Source organism: Sarcophilus harrisii, chromosome 4 (assembly GCF_902635505.1).
Source record: "Sarcophilus harrisii chromosome 4, mSarHar1.11, whole genome shotgun sequence".
Classification (NCBI taxonomy): domain Eukaryota; kingdom Metazoa; phylum Chordata; class Mammalia; order Dasyuromorphia; family Dasyuridae; genus Sarcophilus; species Sarcophilus harrisii.
The window spans coordinates 125,177,132-125,202,555 of NC_045429.1; the positions used below are offsets into that span (position 1 = coordinate 125,177,132).

General features: G+C 33.8%; 1 protein-coding gene across 2 annotated transcripts in view; it reads left to right on the top strand.

Moving 5' to 3' along the window:
- The window catches only part of PDE10A (phosphodiesterase 10A), a 341,504-nt gene that overhangs the window by 211,761 nt on the left and 104,319 nt on the right, over positions 1-25,424 (top strand). The gene's annotated exons all lie outside the window — the stretch shown is intronic.

Genomic DNA, 25,424 nt, shown 5'->3' on the forward strand with positions numbered 1-25,424 from the left:
CAAAACTCACAAGTTATAACCTGGTTTATTTTGTCTCTCATACTAATTAACCTGTTCAGGAAAAATAAATGCCACAGAAACATGGCTGTTGGGGTGGAGGAGAATGGGGCCTAAGACACACAGTAGTGCTTGCCACCAAAAAGAGCTGGATGCTGCAGTGAATGTAGTGTTATATTCAAAACAAACAAACAAACAAACCTGAGTTTAAATCCAGCCTTAACACTTACTAGCTGTGTGACTTAAGGCAAGTCACTTAATCTCTGTTTGCCCCAGTTTCCTCAACTGTAAAATGGGGATAATAATAGCACTTGGAGGATTGTTATGAAAATCAATAATTGTAATTCGTAGTACAGTGCCTGGCCTATAGTAGGAGCTATCAAAATGCTATCTTTTTTTAAAATCATCATCATTATTCCTTTTGTTATGATTGAATTTTGGGAGCAGGAAATTGAGATATCTGTAATTGATTTTTAAGTAACAATATTGCCAGAATTTTTAGAAAGTTTAGTTCCTATCTCAGAATTGTATTAAAAAGCATTTATTGTGTGGTAGGCCATTTGATAATTTTATGGTCAGATAAACCTATCATCTTTTTCTCTACATAATATTTTCCCTTAGGAAATTAACTCTAAATGAGTATGTTTTTAATAAACCTCATATTTCCAAGAACCTACAAACTTAGTTCAAAGTGCATGCTGTAATTTATTTCCTTTATTATTAAATATTTATCTACTTATATGTAGTTGTAGAAAATTTGCATTTAAATCCCCCAAGTGTGTGTGTGCATATATATATATATTTTTTTTTTTTTTCTCTTTTTGAGTTGTATTTTGGCCATTGAATGTTAATATGGTGTTCATCTTTAAAATCATAGGATTTAAAACTAAAGGTATGTGCTCTTTATCTACATTACAATATTTTCACTAGTCAGGGTCTTAATGGGTTGGTTCTGGTTTTGGAGCAGAAATGGAGCACATTGAGCATTTCATTAAAGGAAAATAGCATATTAGCTGTATGAAATACTATTTGGCTTACTGAAAGCTCTTTTTGTTGTATTGATTTTTCTGTCTAAGGATAGGTTTTTAGCTCTTAGTTTCTGAAATCTTTTTTTTTTCTTTTAGATTTGAAAAATTAATTATATATGGATATGGTATATTTCTTTTTCTCCCTGATTAAAACATTACACATATCATTATACCTTACATTCCAAGTATTTCTATTTCCTTTTATTTGCATTTATGGGAAGAGCAAAGTAGGATCAGATGAAATTATTCCCCAAGTAATCAAAGAACCCAATTCTGGGATTGTAAACTGCACTGTTCTATAAACCCTTGGAACTGATTGCATGGAAAATTTGTACCCCCATTCCACGTGCAGCTGAGTAGAGCAACTCTAGTTATTTGAGAATTGAGTCTGCATTTTTGGCCATTTTCTTCTTAGTGGAAGAAGAGTGGATTTAATGTACCCCAGTACCTTTTAAAGGTGTATAGTGGTGTCCTGGGCAGGATGTAGAGGGAAACTGAACTTGTGTTCTCTTATATTTGGAGATCATGCAAATGTCTCTTTTATTTGTTAGATAGCTTCACCAAGTAGATTAATTCTTCAGCTTTTTTGACTCTTGGGACTTATATATTAGTTTTTAATTTTTAAAAAAGTATTATAAAGCCATAGAAGAGATGTTTTCAGTCATTTCAGTTGTGCCCAGCTTGACATGACCCCATTTGGGTTTTCTTGGCCAAGTTACTGACGTGATTTGCTGTTTCTTTGTCCAGTTCATTTTAAAAATGAAGGACTGAAGCAAACAGGATTAAGTGATTTGCAAAGGGTCATACCACTAGTAATTATCTGAAACCACATGTGAACTCAGGAAGTGTCTTCTTGAGGCTAGGCCCCGTGTTCTATTCACTGTTCCCTGTGGCTGCCCCGGAGGTGAGATAAGTTGATGCATATATGAAGTACCTTCAATGTGCCAGGCACTTTGCCCAATGCTGAGAATACAAATATAAAGAAGAAGAAAGCTTGTCTTTTTTCTTATCTCAATAATGGGAAAAGAAGACCAGTGAAAAAGTTGAGAAAAGGAAGGAGCTAGAAAAACTCAGAATCAAGAACTGGAGTGACTGGAAGTATAGTGATGTTTTTGATAGATGTTTTAAAGAAGCTAGTGTTTAGGATGAAATGATACTGTTTTGGGCTTCATGAGTTTGAAAAGCCTATGAGATATCTAGATGGAGTGTTCAACAAGCATCTGATAATGTGTGACTAGAATTCAGGAGAAAAAGGAGGGGTAGATATAGATATGGTAGTATTCTGTATAGATGAGACATTTGTAACATAATATAACTGATAATTAATGACAAAATCTGCACACCAAAAAAGGATCATGACAGAGCTTTCTCTTCCCTCCCTAAGGGACTAGATATGAATGATAAAAGTCTTGTAAAATACACAGAAGTAATAGTATTTGGGGGGGGGGGGGAAATGAGGAAATCTCACACATACTTACAAAAGGAGGAATCATAAAAAACCCAAGGGAGATATGCAATAGAGAAAGTGCTCATTATAGAGTTTCAAATGTTACTGAGAAGTTAAGAAAAATGAACATTGAAAAACAGGCCATTCAGAAAAACTGAGATGATCACTATACATTTTTTTTCATTGTCTGGAATAATAGGTCAAATTCAGACTGTCACCAAGCCTCTCATACTCCAATCTTTTCCATCTTATCTTCTTCCCTAGCTAAGAATGAGTTTTACATTTTAAAATTAAGCTATTTAAAAATGTAAACTTTTTTTAGCTTCTGGTAATACCGAATGAGTGGGGCCCTTTGTTCTTGGAGACTCTAATTTGCCCACCCTTACTTTAGAGCTTCAGATAATAAATTAAAATATGTAGTTTTGAAAAGAATGTTTTTGGATCTCAAAAAATATTTTTTGGAAGACAACTTCTGGTTGTTACCTGTTGACAGGTTAGAAGTAAAAGTTGTACATGCATATATGTGTTTGGCATATATTTTTATAAATATTATAAAGTAATAAACACCAGTTCTACAAAGCATATAAAATCAAACTCAATAATTAGGAATTAGTAAAATATATTTAGTGTATCTAGCCATAGGCACTGTAAAATTACATGTTAGAAATTTTTTATAAGGAGATTCCCATTAAAACAAATATACTTCTGATAGACTGACAAAGCTGAAAATAAATCTCATATTTTGTGAGTTTTTTTGTTTGTGTAGCAGGGGTCAACTGGCAAAACAATATATTTTAATCTTGTTTGGGTAAAATTTTATTGAAATTCATAATAAAAGTATAATAAAAACTTCCCAAATTAGAGTATATGATATAAATTTGATTTTATTTATATAAACTTTTTGTTCCTCTTTTTGCACCAGCAATTTTTTCAGTTTAGGAAACTCCCCAGGAGTGACAGTCCTTTTTCAAATTTAGAATAATAGCCATTTTGTAACTTATCCTTAAAGGGAAGACTAAGAAACTTGTCCCAGGCTCACTGAGCCTCCCAGTCAAAAACAGAATTTGAACTTAGGTTGTCTTGACTCCAAGGCCACCTCTCTCCATTACAATCATCTCTTATCATATATGATAAAATGACATCTGCAAAAATCACATGGCTGACCATAATAAATATGTTTGGCCTGGACTATTTGTAGAAATGAGAAGATTAAAAATAAAAACAAATTATTGTATAATTTTTCCACCATGTACTTCAGATAGTGACTAATGACTCAAGTTGATTGGATGCTTTGTGAAACTAACTTGCTAAATGCTTCTCTTACCTCCTTAAGACCAGATTTTTTCTTTTGGAAAAACACAAAGCAAGTTTTCTGGTAAGTGCAAAGGATTTAAACCACTAGATAGGCAATTTAACCTATTAAATAGGGGCAGCTTTTCTTTATAAAATATTTTCAAAGGGTTTATTTTGAATATTCTCTAGAAGAATTCTGGTTTAGCTTTTGATTTTCCCGAGTTCTGTCCCTTTCAAGTGAAGTGCAAATAATCCATTTATAGGAAAGAAAAGATTGAGACTAATAACTTATTTAATTTTATGAAACTAAGAACTAAATTTGGTTGGGCTACAAATGAGTATATTGTGCCAATTGCATTTAAAAAATGTTAAGTGTTGGAAATGGAAATTAAATTATTTTTTCACATGAGAGACATGGAATTCCATGCATTTTACTCTTCTCCATTCCTACAAAACAGTTACTTCCATTTCTGAAACTATTCTCACTTTAAAGTGTCTTAATTTTAGGGCATTTTTTCTTTGCTGTTATATTAGGAGAATTTTTGACTGCTAAAAAAAAATACAATATAAGATGCAATTTTAAAATTTTTACAAAATTAGACAAAAGAAAATTTAAGAATGGAAAAAAATTATCTTCAAAATTTGACTATGAGTTTGCCCTTTACATTGCAACTTTCCTTATCCTGGTGTAGGTATATTGTGGATCCAGGAGTTTTTAGGAAGTCACAGAGGATATTTAAAGACTAAGTAGATTACAGATAAAAGTTTAGAAGTGTGTGGAAGTGTGTGTGTGTGTGTGTTACATACACGCACATATATAGTAAGTTATAAATATATATATATATATATATTATATTACATATATATTACATATATGTATAATATTGTGTGGGTTGGGTGCTATCCACCTTTCCCAAATTAACTAATCAGAGACATCTTCAGGTACAAAGAGAAAGTGTTTATTTAATCCCTGTAGGGAGATGTCCAGACATACCTGGGAGCCATCCAACTCCTGCCATGTGGTCATAGAACCTGGCGAATCGGAAGTAACAGCCAGTTAAACAGGAAAAGATCCAAGCCTTTTCACTGGAGAGATTAAAAGGACATAACCGTCCTTGGCAATAGTCACCAATGCTGTCCACCCCCCACAGGTCATGCCACTTCCCATAACCTCCTGTCACTTCCTATCTGACTTTTTTAGAGATCATGTGACTCCCCTCCCCCGGGGGGGGGTCTCTCCTTGGACCCAGAGTCCAAAGTCCAATCTCCCAACTCTGAGAACAAGGATCTTATAACTCAATACTGATAAATACTTCCGTCAGTCTCATTCAATCGCCACTCTTTTTCACCCATTTGAAGATTTTTCATCCATATATATATATATGCATGCATGTGTGTATATATGCATGCATGCATGTGTATATATATGCATGCATGCATGTGTGTATATCTTCTACCAGGCATTTCTGTGATCTAGGTCTTCTAGATGGTCACTCTCTTTGGTACCAACTGTAATCTGCTCTCTGTCATTTAGAACCAACACCTGCACATCAGTGAAAGCTTTCAGGAATCATTTTAGCTAAATCTTAAACTACTCTAATGATTAAGTGCATAAGCAAGTGAGTGACAGGATATTGCTGCTTAAAACAAAAAGCAGGAATCGGAGACCCAGTTTCTACCAACTCTCACTGTCTTAGAAATCCAGTCATCACAGATCAACAAATTGGCATCTGGCAGCCATAGAACTACAGCACTGTGAAGGCCCAAGGGCCTCAGGTCCACTGCTACATCATTCCCACCTCAAGCAGTCCAGATCCAGACTCATTTAGGACAAAGTGACAAAGGTCTCATCTTCTGGAGCTGCTTCAGACTGACAAGGGGTGTATAGTTGGCCCTATCCAATGGGGTCTGAACTGAAAAGGAAAGACAAGTGAGTTGTAGGCAGGACAGAAGCAGCATCTGGTGCTGAATGTGAGAATCAGGTCTCAGGTGATTTCAGGTTCACCAAGTGGTTGGAATTTCATGACTCAGAGTCTGGAAGAAGTAATTCTCACAAGTATATTAAAAATATAAGGATTATATATGAGTAAAAGAAAAAGAATAAACAAATGTAGAGCTAATATGGAGGTTACTAGGAATAGTAACCAGGATCGCCACCCAAAAGAAAGCTGGAAGGGAGATATAGGCTATCATAAATGCTTCTCATCCAAACATCTTTTCCTAGGATAGATAACAAAGAATGTTTTCCCCAGATTCTTGCTTTTCTTTCCGCGAAGGAATAGGTGCAATGGGTAGTACAATGTGTCCTTCAGTGAGTATGATCTCTCCCACAAAAACCCTAGAGCCTTACAAGAAAAGGCTTTTATCTAACTAGTACAGGTGTTAACAAAACCGAAAGCAGTTTGAAGCCCCTTCAACGGGCACATGTGCAGGCCTTTTCAGAATTTACTTGCCTGGAAGCTATATGAGGGAATGCAGGAGTTAGGAGTTGCGAAATTAAAGTTGCCATGGTGAGGGGCAAACAATCAGCAACATGGGCAGTTATCTGTAAGCCTCTTCTCTTCACCTGAAATGAATCCCCCTTCATTTAAGAGACAGAAACCTCTCTACATCCATGGACAGCTGGCAATAGTCATTTGGCTTTCAAAAATCCCCTTTCTTTCCAGATAGCCCCCCATGATCATGCAAAACGTGAAAAACGCATTTGAAGTCAGTATAGATCTTTGATAAGTAAACAAAAACAAGGGAGCTAGGATTGGGGTTTCAGAGACCCTCCCCCCCCAGACCTACCCCTGCCTTCCATCAACATATAGTGTAAAAGACTCTAGGCAGATTAGGGTCCTAAAAAACAAACAAACAACAACAACAAAAAAAAAAACCTTAGCCTAATCAGGACATGATAAGATTGTCTTCTTCCTCTCTATGAACAAAAGGGAAAGTGGGAGTGGTCCCAAATACTTGCATAAAAGTAGACCTTTTGATAATGAAACTCCAGAGAATAGAAAATGCTCCAGAGCTGGACTGCAAATCAAAATTGTATTGTGTTTTTATTTTCCACTGACCACTTGCTCAAATTACAGAAATTTGCTGTAAGAGGAAAAAATCAGGGACATGATTACCTCTTCAGGTAACTACCCTAATTTTTAGCAATTCCACCTTAAGCCAGACTCAGGTAGGTTCTCATTCAAAAGAACACCACTGGGAAATTGAGTCAGAAGGATGATACCTTCAGCAGAGTCCAAGATCATCCTTCTAATTTGTTCCCAGATGCTAACTTTTCACCTGTAACAACTTCTGAGTTGCTTGTGGCATTTTCCTTTAAGATAGTGGATCATTGGCTTGATGATCTATCAGACAGTCATACCTGAATTTAAAACTCCAAATAGCTGTAGTTCCAAGAGATTTTATCCCCTACAACAATTCCCATTAATTAAAGCTTCAGATGAATTTAGCTCTCAAGGATTATAGTAAGAGATTCATCCTAGAAATGTCACAGCTAATATAGCTTATCTTTCATAACTAAGTAGATGGTTCTAAGTTCAACATTACACAGATCATTTTGCTTTTAAAATACCCAATACATAGAAAAATTCTAAATTGCATATTGTCCATAACAGAAACATTTTCAAAGAGACATTTTCTGAGTGCCTTTAAATAATGGTACAACTTTAAGAAGACTCAATACAATTAGTTAAAACTCATACAGAATATGCCGTTTCCACATAAAAGAACATTTCACAATTAACATTAATAATCTCTTCATTCTAAAAGAAAATATTAAACTTTTAGAAATAACCCTATCAAATTATCAGATCAGGTTAAAATTCTGCTTTTTTTTTTTTTTTTGTATTTTTTGTTGTTATTGTTGTTGTCTCCTTAAAGAAGGAGACCATTATTATGCACTTAGATAAACATTAAATAATTTGCTTAAAACATATGGGACATCTTAGTAGAAATAAATTGCTTTCAGAAAACTTATGGTTCCAACAAACCTCTTAGATATAGACTTGAAAAATAAAAATAAAACATTCAGTTAACACCATATAAATGTAGGCTGTTCCTATAAGCAATTAATGTTTCAACCATCAAGGGGGAAAGGAGTGCCAAAGAGCTGCAGTTTGTTAAAAAGCGGCTGCACCACACTTAATGGGGGGGGGGGGGGGAGGAGGGAGAGGAGGAATTAGATTCCACCTGGCCGCCCTTCACCCCGACTCCACATGGCATTTCTTTCTCCCCACTTCATTATGTTTCCCAACCCCTGCTTCTCACAGCTAACCTTTTTTAGGATGCCATGTCCCCCAGGATCCAAGCTGCAAGCTAAAGACAGACCCCAACCTCATGGGGTATCTCCTTTCCCCTGGCAAATGGCAAATTCACTAGGAGCTTGCCTGTCCCCTATTTTCCAACAAGCCATTTTCTTCTCTCTTTCTTCCTCCTCTCATGCCATGTCTTTTCCTGTCCCATCTCTTATCTCCTCCCAATGCCTACATACTTGATTACTTCTCCAACATACTCTTCTTCCAAACCAATCCCTTCTAACTAGATGCTCCATTTAAACTATTAATTTCTTTTGCAAATCAGTCTCTTATCCCTTGTCTTTAAATCACTTTTTTTTTACTTTAAACTTTAAGATTTGCAGTTAAATAACTTTGAACTAAATTTCATAAAACTTATACAAATATCCAACAGAGCTGACAAATTTTAAAGCACAACTTATAATGTTTACAAATTACCCAATACTTCTAGAAAGCAACATACTATCTAATTAGGGAGATACAAACTCCCCTAAGGTAAGCTACCAGAACTTAATTTTAATAATCTATATTTTAACTTAAAATCTAATCAAATACAGCATTAAATTACCGATAATATAAAATTGCTTTTCCTATCATATCTCAAATAACCAACTTCACTAATAAACATAATTTCTTTCTCTCCCTCTGGCCCCTTGTGACCTGCTGCAGTCAGGGAATGAGGAAGAAAAGAAACTATCTTCACTCTTCACTCTCTGCACAATCCTCTTCCACAAGGCCCCAATTAAATTGAATTGCTTTGGAATCTTGAAATGACCAATTGCCAAATTCCTCCAATCATTATTTTGAAACAGACTTTTCCTGAAATTCCAACTTTGGCCAGAGCTGGAACCTATAGGAAAGTCAGACTTTTTCTCTCTCTTTTCCCCCCCTCCTAACAAATTCTAGCTCCCAGAATGGACATGACAGACATTCTGCACAAAGACACAAACACAGACAAAAATTACATGGAAGAGACCACCCCTTCCCCACTTTCCCACATATAACAGAAATACCCAAGTGCACTTTTTTCCTTTTTGCTCTGAAGATTTGAGTTGGACTGTTCCCTCTCAGAACAGCCAATCTCATCACAACCTGGTCTCCAGCAAAGTGCACAGGTTGACCCCCCTCCCCAAGGGTGACTTGGCAGAACCAGCCTCTCAGAAGGCATTGTCTCCCTTCCTAGTCAACTGCAGAGCACTGTCTTGCATCTTTTAACAAAACCCCTTTCCTGGCCTTCACCCCCATCCAAAGCTTGATGATCCCAGAGCCTGCCACCTAAGGACAGTTCAAGGACACATCAAAAGAAATTCCTTCCCCTCCCCTCCCCCTCTCTGCCCACAGTAGATTATGCATGCATAAATTACCTGCCTCTCTCTTACCTGGACTTCATCTTCAAAGACTTGTATTTACTTTCAGTTTGTATCTGAGTGTCTCTCCTAGGCCCATTTTTCACAGAGAGGGAGGCTGAGAGTCTGATCTCAAGAAAAATCCAACCCGGTGCCCGCCTTCAATCAAAATCCCAGCTATCTTTGGGAAGCCACAGATCCCAGACAAGCCCCCATAAATTATATGTAGGACAGGTGCTAGACCCCCTTCCCAAATTAACTAATCAGAAACATCATCAGGTACAAAGAGAAATCATTTATTTAGTCCCTGCAGGGAGAGGCCCAGACACACCTGGTAGCCATCCCAACTCCCACCATGTAGTCATGGAACCTAGCCAATCAGAAGTAATAGCCAATTTTTATTTAACTGGCTGTTACATTAGAAAAGACGCAAGTCTTTTCATTAGATAGACTAAAAGGATGTAACTATTCTTGGCCAATAGTCACCAGTGCCATCTGCCCTCCACAGGTCATGTCACTTCCTATAATCTCCTATCACTTCCTGTCTGATCTTTTAGAGATCATGTGATAGAACATAATATTCTAATTATAGTTGAATAACTTCAGGGTGTGGCAACATTATTTTATCTCCATCACTGTGGACATCTGTTGATCTAATTAAAGAATTCATTAGCTATTTTTATCAGGTGATATATTACTTTGGTGATTAGTATTGATTTTTACAGGGAGAGGTAGGGCCTAGATTTGTGATTTCTATGATCATAGATTTATAATTGGAGAGGTTCTCAGAAACATATTCCAACCCCTTAATTTTATACATGAGAAAACTTTGGACCAAGGAAATTAGATAGCTTGCCTTGGGTCACATGGATGTTTTTTGCTCTCTACTGTACTTTTGTTGAACCCCTCCATCCCTCCATTTCTACTTTCTGGCACTATGCCTCATACAGAGTAGGAATTGAAATAGTTGCTAATTCTTGCAGTAATACTTGTATTTTAATTCTAGAAAAATGCACTCTGAAAGGACTTTTTTTTCCCCTAGTCATCTATGTAATAGCATGTATCAGAGTAATAATTTTAGACATTGCTAAATTAAGTGAGTGTTCAAGGTGAGTAAATTTTTCATTCAACATTCATTCAGTAGGCATTTATTAAGTATTCATTTACTGTTACTGTTGTTTGTCCTTAATTCTGAAAAAGGACCATGATATGGGAGGTGATGTTATGACATGAAAATGAGTTGGATTTAAGTGAGGAAGAATTGGGCAAGATTACCTGCCTCAAATCTTTTCTCCAGAGTCATCTTAACATGACTTGATATTGCCAACGATAGGTTCCAGGCCAAACCCCAAGGATCATTGTTTGTGCCAGGATTGACTTTTGAGTGAATGTAAATAGCATTTGTTTTTATTTTGGCCAGAAATCCTTGAGGATTTTCTATTCCCAAATTAGTTGTTTTATTTTTTGTGACCTGTTAAAAGAGGCCATTCTTTCTCAGTTCTTACCTAGTCTAAATCATCACATGTGTGTTGCCTGTTATCTACAATAGACTTACATCAAGAATAGGAACACAAAGTAAAGCTTGCCTTTCTCAAGTTTTTAAATTTTAAAAACAAGCCCCATATGGTGAATATTGTTTATATTTGCACACTGTAATGTATGAAGGACAGAAATGAAAACTAGTAAAGGTTATTGTCTAATACAAGACTGCATTGAGGTTTCTAGTTCACTACTTTTTAAATGCTTAAATCTCTTTAGTTCTCCTATAGGCAAAGTCAGAATAACTCATACCTACACACATTCTTGATCATTCAAAATGGCATAGGCAGATATAGCTAGAGCCTCTGTGGGACCTGAATCCTTTTCTTACTCTCTCCAGCCCAGAGATTACCTAGTCCTTTAATGAAACTGCTCTCAAAAGTCACCAGCAACAACTTCCTAATTTTTAAATCAAATGGCCTTAAAAACATGGAGAGAAACAACATCCTAATAATACTTATTCACAAGTATTTGAGAGCCTTTGGCTCACTGTAGGAGATTCATTAAGATAATAAGCATTAAGTGTTTTTGATGTATATCTAGTTCTTGGGATGCAAAGAAGAGGCTCTTTCTTCCCAAGTGTTTGTAATTTTGACTTTCAGTTTATGGAGTTTTAGCAGATAGACACAGGTTGTAGCCTAGTCTCTGTTGTGTCAATAATCAGTATCTCTGGACCATCGTTTCAACAATAAAATAGGCACAATAATAACTAGCCTTCTGAAATTAGGCAGCTGGGCAAATTAATTTATTAAGATCCCTTTAAGTTCTAAAAGCTATATTTCAGATTTCCAAATCATTTAACTCATTAATAATTTCCACAACTTAGCTGTCTATTATAAAATAAAAGTTAAATTTAGATTGATTCCACTGTGATTTTATTCAGTGTTATTTCTTTTGATAACAGAAAAAGTAAAAAAAAAAAAAAAAAGTATAAATGAGGAGTCTCAAATGACCTTTAATTTTTTTCTCACATTTTTTCTCTTTTCTTTATTTCTCTTGTTGCTGTATTATTAATATTTAAAATTGAGACAAGGAGAGATAAGAATAGGTGGAACAATAGATTTAGTGATATCAAATCAGGTATTATATATAATATATCACCATGCATTTTATTTACTGAATGTAAAGACTTCTTTGAGGCTCCAAATATATATAGTAATAGTTGTTGTTTTAGTAGCACTAAAGATGAATACTCTTTATATACAGAATTTCATCAGTGCCTCACTGGAGCCCCCCTGAGTTACAGGTAGAAGAAGAGACATTATTCTAATGTTGAAGATGAATAAACAGATTTATTTTTTTTTTAATAAACAGATTTAACATTTAAATAGCTTACCCAAATTCCTGAAATTCAGCAGTGATATTTAAATCCATGTCTCTCCTCTTTTCAAGCCTTATTACTGTCTTAGTTCTTTCACACTCTCCAGAATATAGTGCAAAAATTTAGAAGTATGATCTGGTAGAGAAGTTGATTACCTATTGTAACACATTTAACTTTATATATTTTAGTGGAAAGGACACAGTCAGCAAAAACCATGGTTCATATATCCTGGCTCTTTCATTACCTTACCAGAGATGTGACTGTGGCTTATTTACTTAACTTTCCAGAGATCCAATTTCCTCATCTATAAAATGTAAAGTGTTTTGTAAACATAAGAAGGGCTACATAAATACAGTTTATCCTTGTTTGTTCTCTTTCATCTGTCTTCTATATCCACTGATTTTGCTAAGGCTTGGGATTTCTGCCTTCATAAAATTTCTTATAGTCTTCTTTTCACCATTCATACAACCACCCTATGGTGCCAGTTCTCATCATCTCCTTCCTAGACTATTGCAGTAGGTGCTAGTTGGTTTCCCTGCTTCATACTCTAACTCTAATCCCACTCTAACCTATCTCCATCCATTTGCCAAAATGATCTTCCTTTTTCATACGTCTGACCATGTAGTTTTCTCTAAGCCCCTTCATCCCCCCTTCTCAGTAAAACTGAGTAACTCCTTTAAACATAAAATTTTCTGATGGATTGTTGTAAGGGAAAGCCCCTTACAACCTGGCCTTTTCTTTTCTTTTCTTTTCTTTCCTTTTTTTTTTTTTTTAATATTTTTACACATTACTCTGTGTTCCACACAATCTAAAAAATCCATTCAAACTAGGTTTTCTTGCTATTATCTCTCATTTGCATAGTATTATGTTTTGTATCTACATAGTCTCTTTATATTGTGTCTTTCTCCTTAGAACATGAACTCCTCGAGGGCAGGAACTGTGATCATTGATTATTATTTTATTTATTTATGTTTCTTAGTAATTAGAGAAAAGAATTAAGTATGTACAAAATATTAAAATTGATACCTGTGAGAATCACATAAACTTTGAAAAAAAAAGATATAGCATAGAGAATAAGGAAGACTTAAGACTATAAGTTTTATCTGTCCCTAACCTTGCCTTTCATATCATCCCAATTATGTTTTTTAATGTGCTACTTATTTTAATTTTTGGTTCCCCCTATAAGTTTAGATTTCATTTCTTACTTTTCATGTTTATTTTTTGTATTTGAGCTTCATTCGTAAGCTTCATAACTTTTTGGAAACTATATCCTCATCTAATTCTCACAGTAATCATAATGTAGTCTAATGGGCTAGCCAGCAGTTAGCAATTGTTTGAATGCTTCCATTCATTTTATGTCACATACATAGAAACAATAATCCAAATATGTAAAATATAAAAAAAATAAAGAAAAGAAAAGTTACATGGCAAAAAAAAAAGTAATTATAAATCATGGTACTCATATTCAGTATGCAAAATATGTATAATTTTGACTATTTCTTAAATGCTAGAATTTTATTCTGTGTGTCATCCTAAATCTTTTTTCTTTTTTGATTTTGTTACTCAGTGTTTTTTGCTTCCTCTTCCTTCTCCTTTTTTCTCCCCTTCTCTTTCTCTTTTTCAATATTCACCCTTCAAAACCTTGTATTCCAAATTTTTCTCCTTCCCTCTTTATCTCCCCCTTCTCCTAGACAGCAAATAATCTGTTAGGTTAACCATATGCATTATTCTAAACATATTTCTATATTTATTATGCTGCATGAGAAAAATTAGATCAAAAGGAAAAAAATGAGAAAAAAAACAAGCAAACAACAAAAAAGATGAAAATACCATGATGTAATGGCACTCTTCACGACAAGTCTGTTGTAATTGTCTGCCCTTCTTTTGAAGTTGTTTTATGAATATTTTTTCCTTGTATATACTAAAAAAAAATGTGTTTAAAAGTTTTTACATAATGTGTTTTCTCCATTCTAGGTTAAGTCCTGTCACTATTATCCCAAAAACTATTAATGTAATTTCTTCTCATCTAGTCTGGGATGAAGGGTTTATAACTTCTAATTTCTCTCTGTGTCATATATAGTCTAGAGGAGAAGGCATGAAATCTGTAGAGTATATGGATCAAAGGAGAGTTTCCTAGATTCTGTTGTGAATTATTAGCAGGTTCTGAACTTATCATCTCTTTAGCCTTATTTATATTTTCCAAAAACTAGTCAAATATATTGGGCCCCAGTTTCTTTGGCAATAATTTTTAAGGCTCTATTCTTCTTTATAGATTTCCTTTTAATTATTGTCTTGATATACAAAAACTAATCTCTGGAGTGTGTGTGTGTGTGTGTAAAATTTAGAAATTGTAACCTGAGAAAATCATGTTGAGTCCTTAATTAAGCTCATCGTTACTCTGCTATTATTGGAAATACAGGCCTAGAGTATGATGACCAGAGCCAAGATTATGGTGATTGTGGGATGAGGTATGGGAAGGGAGTGCTAGTAGAAAGAAGAAAGAGATCCTGTCAGGCTAGATTATTTTTACTGACAGAAGGAATAATCCTTTCAAATAGTAATCTTATTGAGTTGTTTCCCAATATGGTAAAAGGAAACTGACATTTCCTTTAAGCAACAAAACAAAATGGAAATTAGCGGGGGGCGGGGTGGGGGGGTGTTTTTTTTTTTTTTTTTTTTTACTAAAAGCAGCTGTAGAAGAGCCAGGTTTTACCTACAATACAACACATCACAGCTTTATTATTTAAATGACAGGATCCTAAAATAAACTTCATGTGGTACTTTATCATTTTTTTAAATTATTATTTTCTAATTTTTTTTTGCAAATACATAATAGTTTTTGACATTTTTTTTTTACAATTTTGATCTTTAAATTCTTTTCCTCTATTCAACCTCCCAAAACAGCAAACAATTTGATATAAAAAGGAAAAAAAAATTTTGTTTTGTTAAAGTATGTTTCAATTTTCATTCAGATGGTCACTTTTTTGTCTGGAAGTAGTTAGCATTTTTCATCATAAATCCTTTAAAACTTCCTTAGATCACTGGTTTGCTGAGAATAGCTAAGTCATTCACAATTGATTTTCACATAGTATTATGTACAATGTTCTGGTTCTGCTCCTTTTACTTTGCATCAGTTCATGTAAGTCTTTCTAGTTTTTTCTGAGATCATCCTGCTTTGATCACAAATATAATTTTTACTTTACTATACAATTTTCCCCTTCCATAGTACTCTACTTGTATAATCCCTACAATAAAAAATCAGATGTGAGGCACTCTAAATGCTCTAAAGTTAGTTTCATTTTTATTTGTAGTTTAGTAGACTACATCTAAGGCCTCCATCCCTTTCCTCTTCATCCTCTCCATTTCTCCATGCCTTTAGCCTCTTTTTCCTTAATTTTTTTTTCTCCTAATGCCACCTTGATCTATATTGAAGGTTTGCCTTTAAACTTCAGATGAAAGATTTAAGCTCCTAAAAACCACTGGATACATTAGTTGCTTCTTTTTTCTGACTCCCAGTTGAAATACGGCTTTAAAGCTCCACTACTTTAAATCTTATGTATTCAAAAGTTACCAAAACTCTAGTGGTCTTATTTAACCCTTTTAAAATTTGATTATTCTACTGTTTTTTTTTTTTTTTTTAAACTCTGTTGACCATCTCTTCCTCATTAACCCTGTCTCCTTTATAGCTTCTGGCCTTGCTCGCTGTCTTGTTTTTCATACCTATCTGACCATTCTTTCTGTCTTCCTTGCTGAATAATTTTTATACTCACTAAAATTAGAGGTATCCTTAGGCTGTATCTTCTTTTTTTCTATACTATTTCTTTATGTCTAATTATCTTGCATAGGTTAAAATATTAACTCTATGCACATTACTAGTAGTGGCCTGGACAGTTCTAGGAGGTTATAGGGAAATACAGAAAATGGGAAAGGATTTGGGAAGGAAGAATTATTTCAGTTTTGTATGTGTCCATCTGCTATATCTCATTCTTGTTATTTGACTTACTACTTCCTTTTCTTATGACATATGTCTTCCATAATGTCATTTTACTTCTTACATGCAACTCATTTTTACCACCATGTTAAAATCCTTTTTTATAACCCCTACCCATCTTTCCAATGCCATTTGAGCTACTTTATTTGAGTAACTAGAATTCTTCTAAGATTGTGATATTCAGAGTCATAGCCATATGACATCATATTAAGGAGAACTTTGACAGCTGCTAGCTATTAGAAATCAGTGAAAGCACATTTGAGTTGCTCATTTTATTATCCATACATAGCATCAGTTTCATGTACTCAGTAGATCATTGGACAAATTATTGCTGATTATTGGCCATAGATATCTTCATTTTCATCCATTGTAGAGTTTTGTATGGATATAATGTAAGAATAAGAGTCATCTTCCCATTCCATCTACAGGTTGGTTTGGTATGGCAATGAATAAATAGATTATTAGGTAGAATTGTCATTTTAATCATATTAGCTTAGCTTACCCATGAACACTTGCTATTTTTCCAATTGGTTAGGACTAACTTTTATTTGTGTGAAATGTGTTTTGTAATTGTGTTCATATCATTTAAAACTTCTTAGCTGTGTGACTCTAGGCAAGTCACTTAACCCCAATTGCCTCAGCAAAAAAACCCAAAAAACAAAAAAGCTATAGATTGTCCAGATTAATGGAGGAAGAAATAAAGTACTTATTAGTCCCATTTCAAAAAAGGAAATTGAACAAGCTATTAATGAACTACCTAAAAAAAAAAATCTCCTGTCCCTGGAGTTTTAAGTGAGTGAGGCCAGATTTGAACTCAGGTCCTTTTGACTTCAGGGCTGCTATTCTTATCTACTACACCATCTAGCTGCCCCCTAATCGGTAGTTTTGTAAGTATTCATCCATTTCACTTAGATTATCAGATTTATTAGCATACAGTTGGGCAAAATACCTTAATTATTAATTTAATTTCCTCTTCATTGGTGTTAAGTTCACCCTTTTCATTTTTGATACTGGTAATATGGTTTTCTTTTTTCCTTTTTTCTAATCACATTAATTAAAGATTTATCTATTTTTTCCATAAAACTTTTTGTTTTGTTTATTAGTTCAATAATTTTCTTACTTTCAGTTATATTAATCCTTTTATTTTCAGAATTTCAAATTTGGTATTTAATTGGGGTTTTTTAATTTGTAATTTTTCTAGCTTTTTTTTTTTTTTTTTTTTTTTTTTTTTGTTGTTGTTGTTGCATGCCCCATTCATTGATCTTCTCTTTTTCTATTTTATTTATGTAAGCATCGCAAGACATAAAATTTCCCCTAAGAAGTGGTTTGGCTGCATCCCATAAATTTTGGTATGTTGTCTCATTATTGTCCTTATTGATTATTTCTATGGTTTGTTGTTTCATCGAGTCATTCTTCAGGATTAGATGATTTAGTTTCCAATTAATTTTTGGTCTATTTTTCCACGATACTTATGATATGGAATTTTTATTGCATCATGATCTGAAAAAGATGCATTTATGATTTCTATTTTTCTGCATTTGATGGTGAGGTTTTTATGCCTTAGTACATGGTCAATTTTTAAGCAGGTTCTATTTTCCACTGAGCATAAAAGTGTTTTTTTTTTTATTTCCCCTTTCAATTTTCTCTAAAAATCTATCATACCTAACTTTTATAAAATTCTATTTACCTCTTTAAGTTCTTTTTTGTTTAGTTTGTGTTAGATGTATCTAGTTCTAATAGAAGGAGTTTGAGATCCCCCACTAGTATAGTTTTGATGTCTGTTTCTTTTTGCAACTCTCTTAACTTCTCTACAAATTTGGATACTATACCACTTGGTGCATGTATGTTTAGAATTGATATTCTTTCATTATCTACAGTATCTTTTAGCCGATGGAGTTTCCTTCCTTATCTTTTTTAATAAATCTATTTTTGCTTCATTTGAGATCAGAATTGTTACCCTCTGCTTTTTTTTTTTTACTTCAGTTGAAGCACAATAGATTCTGTTCCAGTTTTTACCTTTACTCTGTATGTATCTCTCTGCTTCAAATATGTTTCTTATAAACAGCATATTGTAGGATTATGGCTTTTAATTCAGTCTGCTATCTGCTTCTGTTTTATGGGAGAGTTTATCCGATTCACATTCACAGTTAAAATGACTAACTCTGTATTTCCTACCATCCTATTTTTCCCAGGTTATACTTTTCTTTCTCCTTTCCCTCTCACCAGTGTTTTACTTCTGATCACTATCTCCCTCAATCTTCCTTTCCTAATAAAGTCCTTATCCTTTGTATCCCTTCCCTCTTCTGCTTTTTCCCCTCCCCCTTTTATTAGCTTCCTTCTTGCCTTTCCCCTTTCCCGTTCTGCTAGCCTATAGGATGAGACAAGTTTCTATATTAAAAACTGTATATTTCTATATTCATACAATGCTCATCTCTTTTGCCTTCTTTCCCTCAATTATAATAGGTCGTTTTTGCTGTTTCATGTGATATAATTTACCCCATTTTACCTCCTCTTTTCTCCTCTTCTAGTACAATCCCTTTTCCCTAGGTTTTTTTTTTCATATCATCACAATAAATTATACCTATATCCTCTAAGTATATCCCTAACAAAGATACATTTCTCAAGAGTTAAACTTATCATCTTCTCATATAGGGATGTAAATATTTTAACCTTTAAAAAAAAAACAACAGGTTTTTTTTTTTTTTGTTTTTTGTTTTTTTTTTAGCTTCCCTTTTTATCTTTTTATGTTTCTTGAGTTCTTTATTTGAAGATCAAATTTTCTGTTCAGCTCTGGTCTTTGCATGAAAAATAAATGGAAATTCCCTATTTCATTGAATATCCATGTGAAAAATAATGCTTAACTTTGCTGAGTTGATTCTTGGTTTTAATCTAAGCTCCTTTGCCCTCCAGAATATCATATTCCAAGCATTTTGGTCCTTTAAAGTGGAAATTGCTAGGTCCTGGATAATCCTGATTGTGGCTCTTAGATATATGCATATGTTTCTGGCTGCTTTGTAGTATTTTCTACTTGATTTTATAATTCTGGAATTTAGCTACAATATTCATTGGAGTTTTCATTTTGGGGTCTCTTTCAGGAGGTGATTAGAGAATTCTTTTGATGACTTTTATCCTCTGATTCTAAGATATCAGGGCAGTTTTACTTGATGATTTCTTGTAAGATATTGTCTGGACTCTTTCTTTCATCATGGCTGTCAGATAGTCCAATAATTCTTAGATTATCTCTCCTGGATCTATTTTCCAGATCAGTTGTATTTCTGATGAGTTATTTTACCTTTTCTTCTATTTTTCATTTGTTGGTTTTGTTTGACTGATTCTTGATGTTTCATTGAGTCATCTGACCAATTGTCAATTGTCTATTATTGTCCAATTCTAATTTTTAGTGAATTATTTTCTTCAATTAACTTTTTAAACCTCTTTTCGCATTTGAATTTTTAAAGGATTTGTTTTGTTGATTGAATTTTTTTTTCTATTTCACCCATTCTGTTTTTTAAGTTGTTCTCATTTTCCATTTCACCAATTCTATTTTCAAGGAATTGTTTTCTTGTTCCATTTCACCAGTTCTATTTTTTAAGAAGTGGTTTTCTTCAGTAAATTTTTTCCATTTCACCAAATGCATTTTTTCAAAAAGTTGTTTTCTTCAGACAATTTCTGTTTCCTTTTCCAAACTCTTCTGCAAAGCTTTCATTTCCTTTCAAAAAAGACCCACATAAAGGTATATAGCATAATTATTACATGGGTCTGGAAAGCTTCATGCAAAATATGGTGTTTCAGCTATGTCTTTTAGTAATATTTAAAAATATGTATTTAAGTGATTTATTTTTCCTCAGTTACATGTAGAAACAAATTTTAACATTCATTTTTAAATTAAATTTTTAGTTCCAGATTCTCTCTCCCTCCCTCTATACCCAACCCCACATTGAAAATGCAATCATTTCAATATAAGTTATATATGTGTAATCTTTCAAAACATTTCTATAGTCATGTTGTGAAAGGATATATATTTCTCCCTCCCTCCCCCCAAAAAAAAACACTCAAGAAAGAAAAAGTTTTTAAAAGTGTTTTAATTTGTATTCAGATACCATCCATTTTTTCTCTGGATATGGATAGCATTTTTCATCAGAATTGTCTAGGATCATTGTATTGCTGAGAACAGTCATGTGTCATTCAAAGCTGAATCACCTTACAATATTTCTTTTATTTTGTATACAATGCATTTCATTTTGCTTCAGCTCATCGAAGTCTTTCCAGGTTTGTTTGCTTGTTTGTTTGTTTTTTTTTAATACCATCCTGCTCATCATTTCTTATGACATATATGATGTATAATGTCATAATCACATATTATAATTATAGTATTCAGCCATTCCTCAGTGGATGTACATCTCCTCAACTTAAAATTCTTTGCTCCCAGAGGAGAACTGCTATGAATATCAAAAATCAAAAGATTTTTTCAAAAGAAAATCAAAAGATGCATGTAGGTTCTTTTGCTTTTTGTTTTTTATCTCTTTGGGATATAGACATAGTAGTGGTATTGGTAGGTCAAAGGGTAAGCAGGATTTTATAGCACTTTGGTCAGCTTCATCTTGAAGGAACAGAGGAACTTGGAGGAAAAAGGTAAGGAGGGAGTACATTTTAGTTGGGGGACAGTAACTGCAAAGGGCAGGGGAAATGAAAGATGTTGTGTTGGTTGGATGTATGTGAGCAGAGAGCAGTCTAGTTTTACTGGATTGTAGAATATAAGAAGTTGGGTGAGAATAGAAAATAATACTGGAAAGATTACAAAAGGCTTTAGAAGCTAAGCTGAATAGTTTATTTAGATCTAGAAGCACAAGGAAGCTACTAGAATTGATGGAAAAGGGAGTTATATATAGTCATATCTATGCTTGAAGTAGATTACTGACTGCAGGGAGTGGTCAGAGATTGGAGTTAGAGGGACAGAGACTATTGCAATACTGTAGCCGGGATGTCAAGAAATTTTAAATTATGCTGGTATGTGTAAGTGGGCCAGAAGGAGAGATGTAAGAAATACTGTACAGGTCAGTCAAAATGGCAGTATATATAAGGTGAGACAGAAGAGTTGAGGATAATGTTGATATGAAACTGGGATATTTCAAGGATAGTCATGCCTTTGACAGAAACAGGGATGTTTAGCAAAAGGAAGGACTTGGGGGTAAAATAGTTTGATTTTGGATATGTTCAATTTGGGATATATTTGAGATAGCCAGTTTGAAATAATACCATAGGAGCTAGTGAAAAGAGAAAGACTTTGGAAGGCACTGTGAAAAATTGACAGGATTATGAGATTTGTAATAAAACTAAGAAAGGAGACCTAAATGGAGTTATTTCTTAGATAGGAGACTCAGAAACGAGTTGTGTTAGGAAAGAAAATAGGAGGTGAGGGTCAAGTGCTGCTTTTAGGAAAAGATAAGGACTTATTTGAGATAATAGGTTGGGAGCCAGATCAAAAAAGTTTTGAGGACTGAATGAGAGGTGTTATTTTTAATAGATCTTAATTTGTTTCAGTCAGGTATGGGTGATAAAGATAGTGGCACCCTTGTCCATTGAAGAATTGTCTTAAAAAAAAATGTAAGTCAGAACAAATTCAGTTAGCAAAAATTTCGGTCTCTGTTATATAAAGAATAATGATGTATTCTGTGAGTACAAGGTAGATATAAATTCTGACCTGAAGGAGTAAAATGTAATGATGTTGAGTTCATTTGCAGATAACAATTACACTTAGAAGCTGTACAAATGTTAAATGAGCAGCAAAGAGAAATTGCTTGCAAAGTTTTAGAAGCAGTAGTCACTTTGGTGACAAAGTAAAATTTTGCTGGAGGAGATAGAATTTGAGTTAGAATTTGAAAAAAAAAGTTGTCAAAGAGTGGGAATTGGGGAACATATGTTCCCCCATTTTGGAACATTTTGGAAAATAGTCTACTTTGTACATTTTTCCTAGAATATTCCTTTCCTTTCAAAGTAGGTGGGGAGTATGATTTTGGAAGGGTTTTAGAGAGCTTTGAATGGCAATAAAGTGTTGTACTTTATTCTATAGATCAGGGTGTATAGACTAGAATCTACTCACTCTTTAGTGGCTAGTTTTGTGTGCCATAACCCTTTTGCCATGGACCCCTCTCTACTTGGTAACTTTTCTTGCAGTTTACTGTGATTTTTAATGTGCAAAGGAACATAGCTGGTCCTAAGGCCTTATTTGGCAGTGATGTCAGAGAATCAGAGTCCTGGAAATTAACTATTCTTCTGAAGAGATGGAGAGCTTCCTGCTTTGGGGAAGATTATTGAGCAGAAAAATGATATGTGTGTTTTAGGAAAAAAAATTGAATTCAATATAACTTAATTTATTTTAAAAATTGCCCTCAAATTTTCTGGAATATATATTTGAGTGGAGTAATTGGATTCAGTTTCATTCATCAAACATTTCTCAAAGTGCCTTTTGTGATAGGCACTATTAAAAGTATAAATAAAACACAGTTTGTGGAGCTTATCATCTAGTAGAGAACCTTGACACACAATTATAATACAAAACGGAACATGAGCTCATAATGGAATTATAAAATACTGTGCTGAACTAAGAACAAAAAGAAAAATTTCCCCAAGAGGATCATGGAAGTCTTCTGGAAAGTTGCTTGAAAATAAGTGCCCTTAAAACAATATGTGGGAGGGAGCATTTCATGATGCACTATTACCCTACTTAAACTTAATCGGATTACAAAGACTTCCTTTGTTACAGCCTTAATGACATTAGTCATTGTAGACTAGTTCAGCTCTACCCTTTTTTTCCTCCTCCTCCTCTTTCTCCTCCCCTCCTCCTCTTTCTCTTCCTTCTTTTTCTATTAACTACTATTTCTTTCCTTTGTGGCTTTAAGTAATTTCCAGAAGACATTCCCCTGCTTTGCCATGTGCCATTTCTTTCTTTAATGCACTGCTTCCTGAAATGAACAATGGGCAGGGCCTTATGGAGTCATCCTATTTGACTATGGGCTTGCTCTCAGAGTTTTGATGCTGCTGCTACTGCCCTGAAGCTTTTTCATAGGTGCTCCAGTGCATATTATACTCCTACCTCATTTCATTTTTATCATTAGAAACTTATTCAGAAAACACAATACAGAACAAGAATATCAGTCATATATTCTCCTAGTTGATGGCAAAATTTTAAGGACAGGTTTCCATTGTATTTTAGGTATCTTTGCATACTTGTATCATGTCCAATACATAGTAAATGCTGAATATTTCATGATTTCTTGTAAATTTGGATGCTACACACTTTTTAAAAAGTCCTGTGTCTTTCTGTCTCTCTGTGTCTGTGTCTATGTCCAAGTCTGTGTCTGCATTTATGTCTTGTGTCTGTCGCCCCCTCACCCCCACCTCTTTCCTCTACTCTTCTCCCCCTTTCCCTCTGTCTTTCTCCCTATTGGCTCTCTCTTTTCTTTTGATTTTTCGCAAAATCTCTTTGGAGAAATCCTTTAGTTTCTTGTCTTTCCATTGCAGTGTGTATATATGTCTTGTTTGGAGTATAAGTTTGTACACTTAGTACAATTTATGATAGTCTTTATATAATAACTATTCTTTGAAAGTGTGTGAGAATGTGTTTTTAAATGTAAAGCATGTGGAGATTTTTTTAAATAAAAATTTAACTATGTGCTAAAATCTGACACTACTCATTACACTTGACTGATTCATATTAATCAATGATTTTTTCATATGCTTTTTTCTTCAAATTGTCATTGTCATTCAATATATGTTGGAACTAGGTGATCAGTTAAAATGTGTGTGTGTGTGTGTGTGTGTATAGTATATAAGTAAAGGCTAGTAAGTGATAATGTTGGTAAAATGCAGAGGGCCTTGAATAGAGGAGTTTGAATGTTATCATAAAGTAATAGGAGGCCACTGAAGATTTTGAGCAAAGAAATGATACAAAATTTATTCAAAGGAAGGATTATTCTGGCAGTTTGAAAGATGGATTGGCATGAGGAGAAAGTGAAAATAGAAGTTTTAGAAGACTAATAATCTGCACAGGTGACAGAATGTGGAATGAAGGGAAAAGAAGACTAAAGGATTAAAAATAATGATTAAAGGTCTTTGAATAGTATTAGTGAGCAAACTGACATTTATTCGGTATAAGAGAATCTAGGGCAGTAGAGATAAACAGAAACAAGTAATAGTTTTTAATTTTCAGCCTTCACAATTTTTTGAGATTAACCATAAAACTCCCCATCCACATCCCAGCAAATGCAAAGCAGTTTCCCACTGTTTGTTCTAGCTTGCTTTCTGTCCCCTTCCCCCTTCTTTCTCTTTTTTCCTCCTTCATCTCTTCCTTTTTGCCTATCCTGTTCATTTCTCTTTCTCTGAATTTGAATCCTATTTCTGCCTATGTTTCTCTTTACTAATCCCTTCTTTTTGTTTCATCCCTCTATTCATCCAGTGTTAAATATGAAAGTTCATTTTTCATTATTGGATAAATTGTGTTTTCTATTATTAATTTAAAAACCAGGTATATTTAATCTGTCACTTGTACAGATAAGTGATGATAACCCCAACTGATAACATTAAGTTGCATTTTCCTTCCATTTCCCTCTCTTTGACTTTTACTTGATTTTTGTTTTCCTTTAGAGATCAGTGGCTCTGCAAAAAATTTCCCACTCCTTATTTAACTAAAACAGTATCAATTGGTATAATAAACTTGAATGCAATTAGGATTCTTTCTTTAAAATTTAATTTCTCTTTAATGGTTTTAACCAAAGTATTACTTTTGCTTAGATTTTTAATAATAAAGGAATAATATATAAGCATTTTGAAAAGTTTGAATAACTTTATAGAGATCTGTGATCATCGCTGAATTACTTTTGTAACTTACCTCCAGAACCAATTAATCATCTTTGTTTTATACTGAGTTGACTCACTTCATTTTTTCTTCTCTATGATCTGAATTTTTTTAAAGTCCCAAATTGGTAAGAAAAAGAATGGAATTTTATTTAGGCTTAATTCCCAAGTTGATCATTTTGTGGAGCTACTAATAAGTAACCTAGTAGGTACAAAGTGGAAACAACAACAACAACAACCAAAAAAAAACCAAGAAAAGAATAAACAATTCAATCAAGCTATACTTGATTGATTCTGTCATTAATAATCGATTA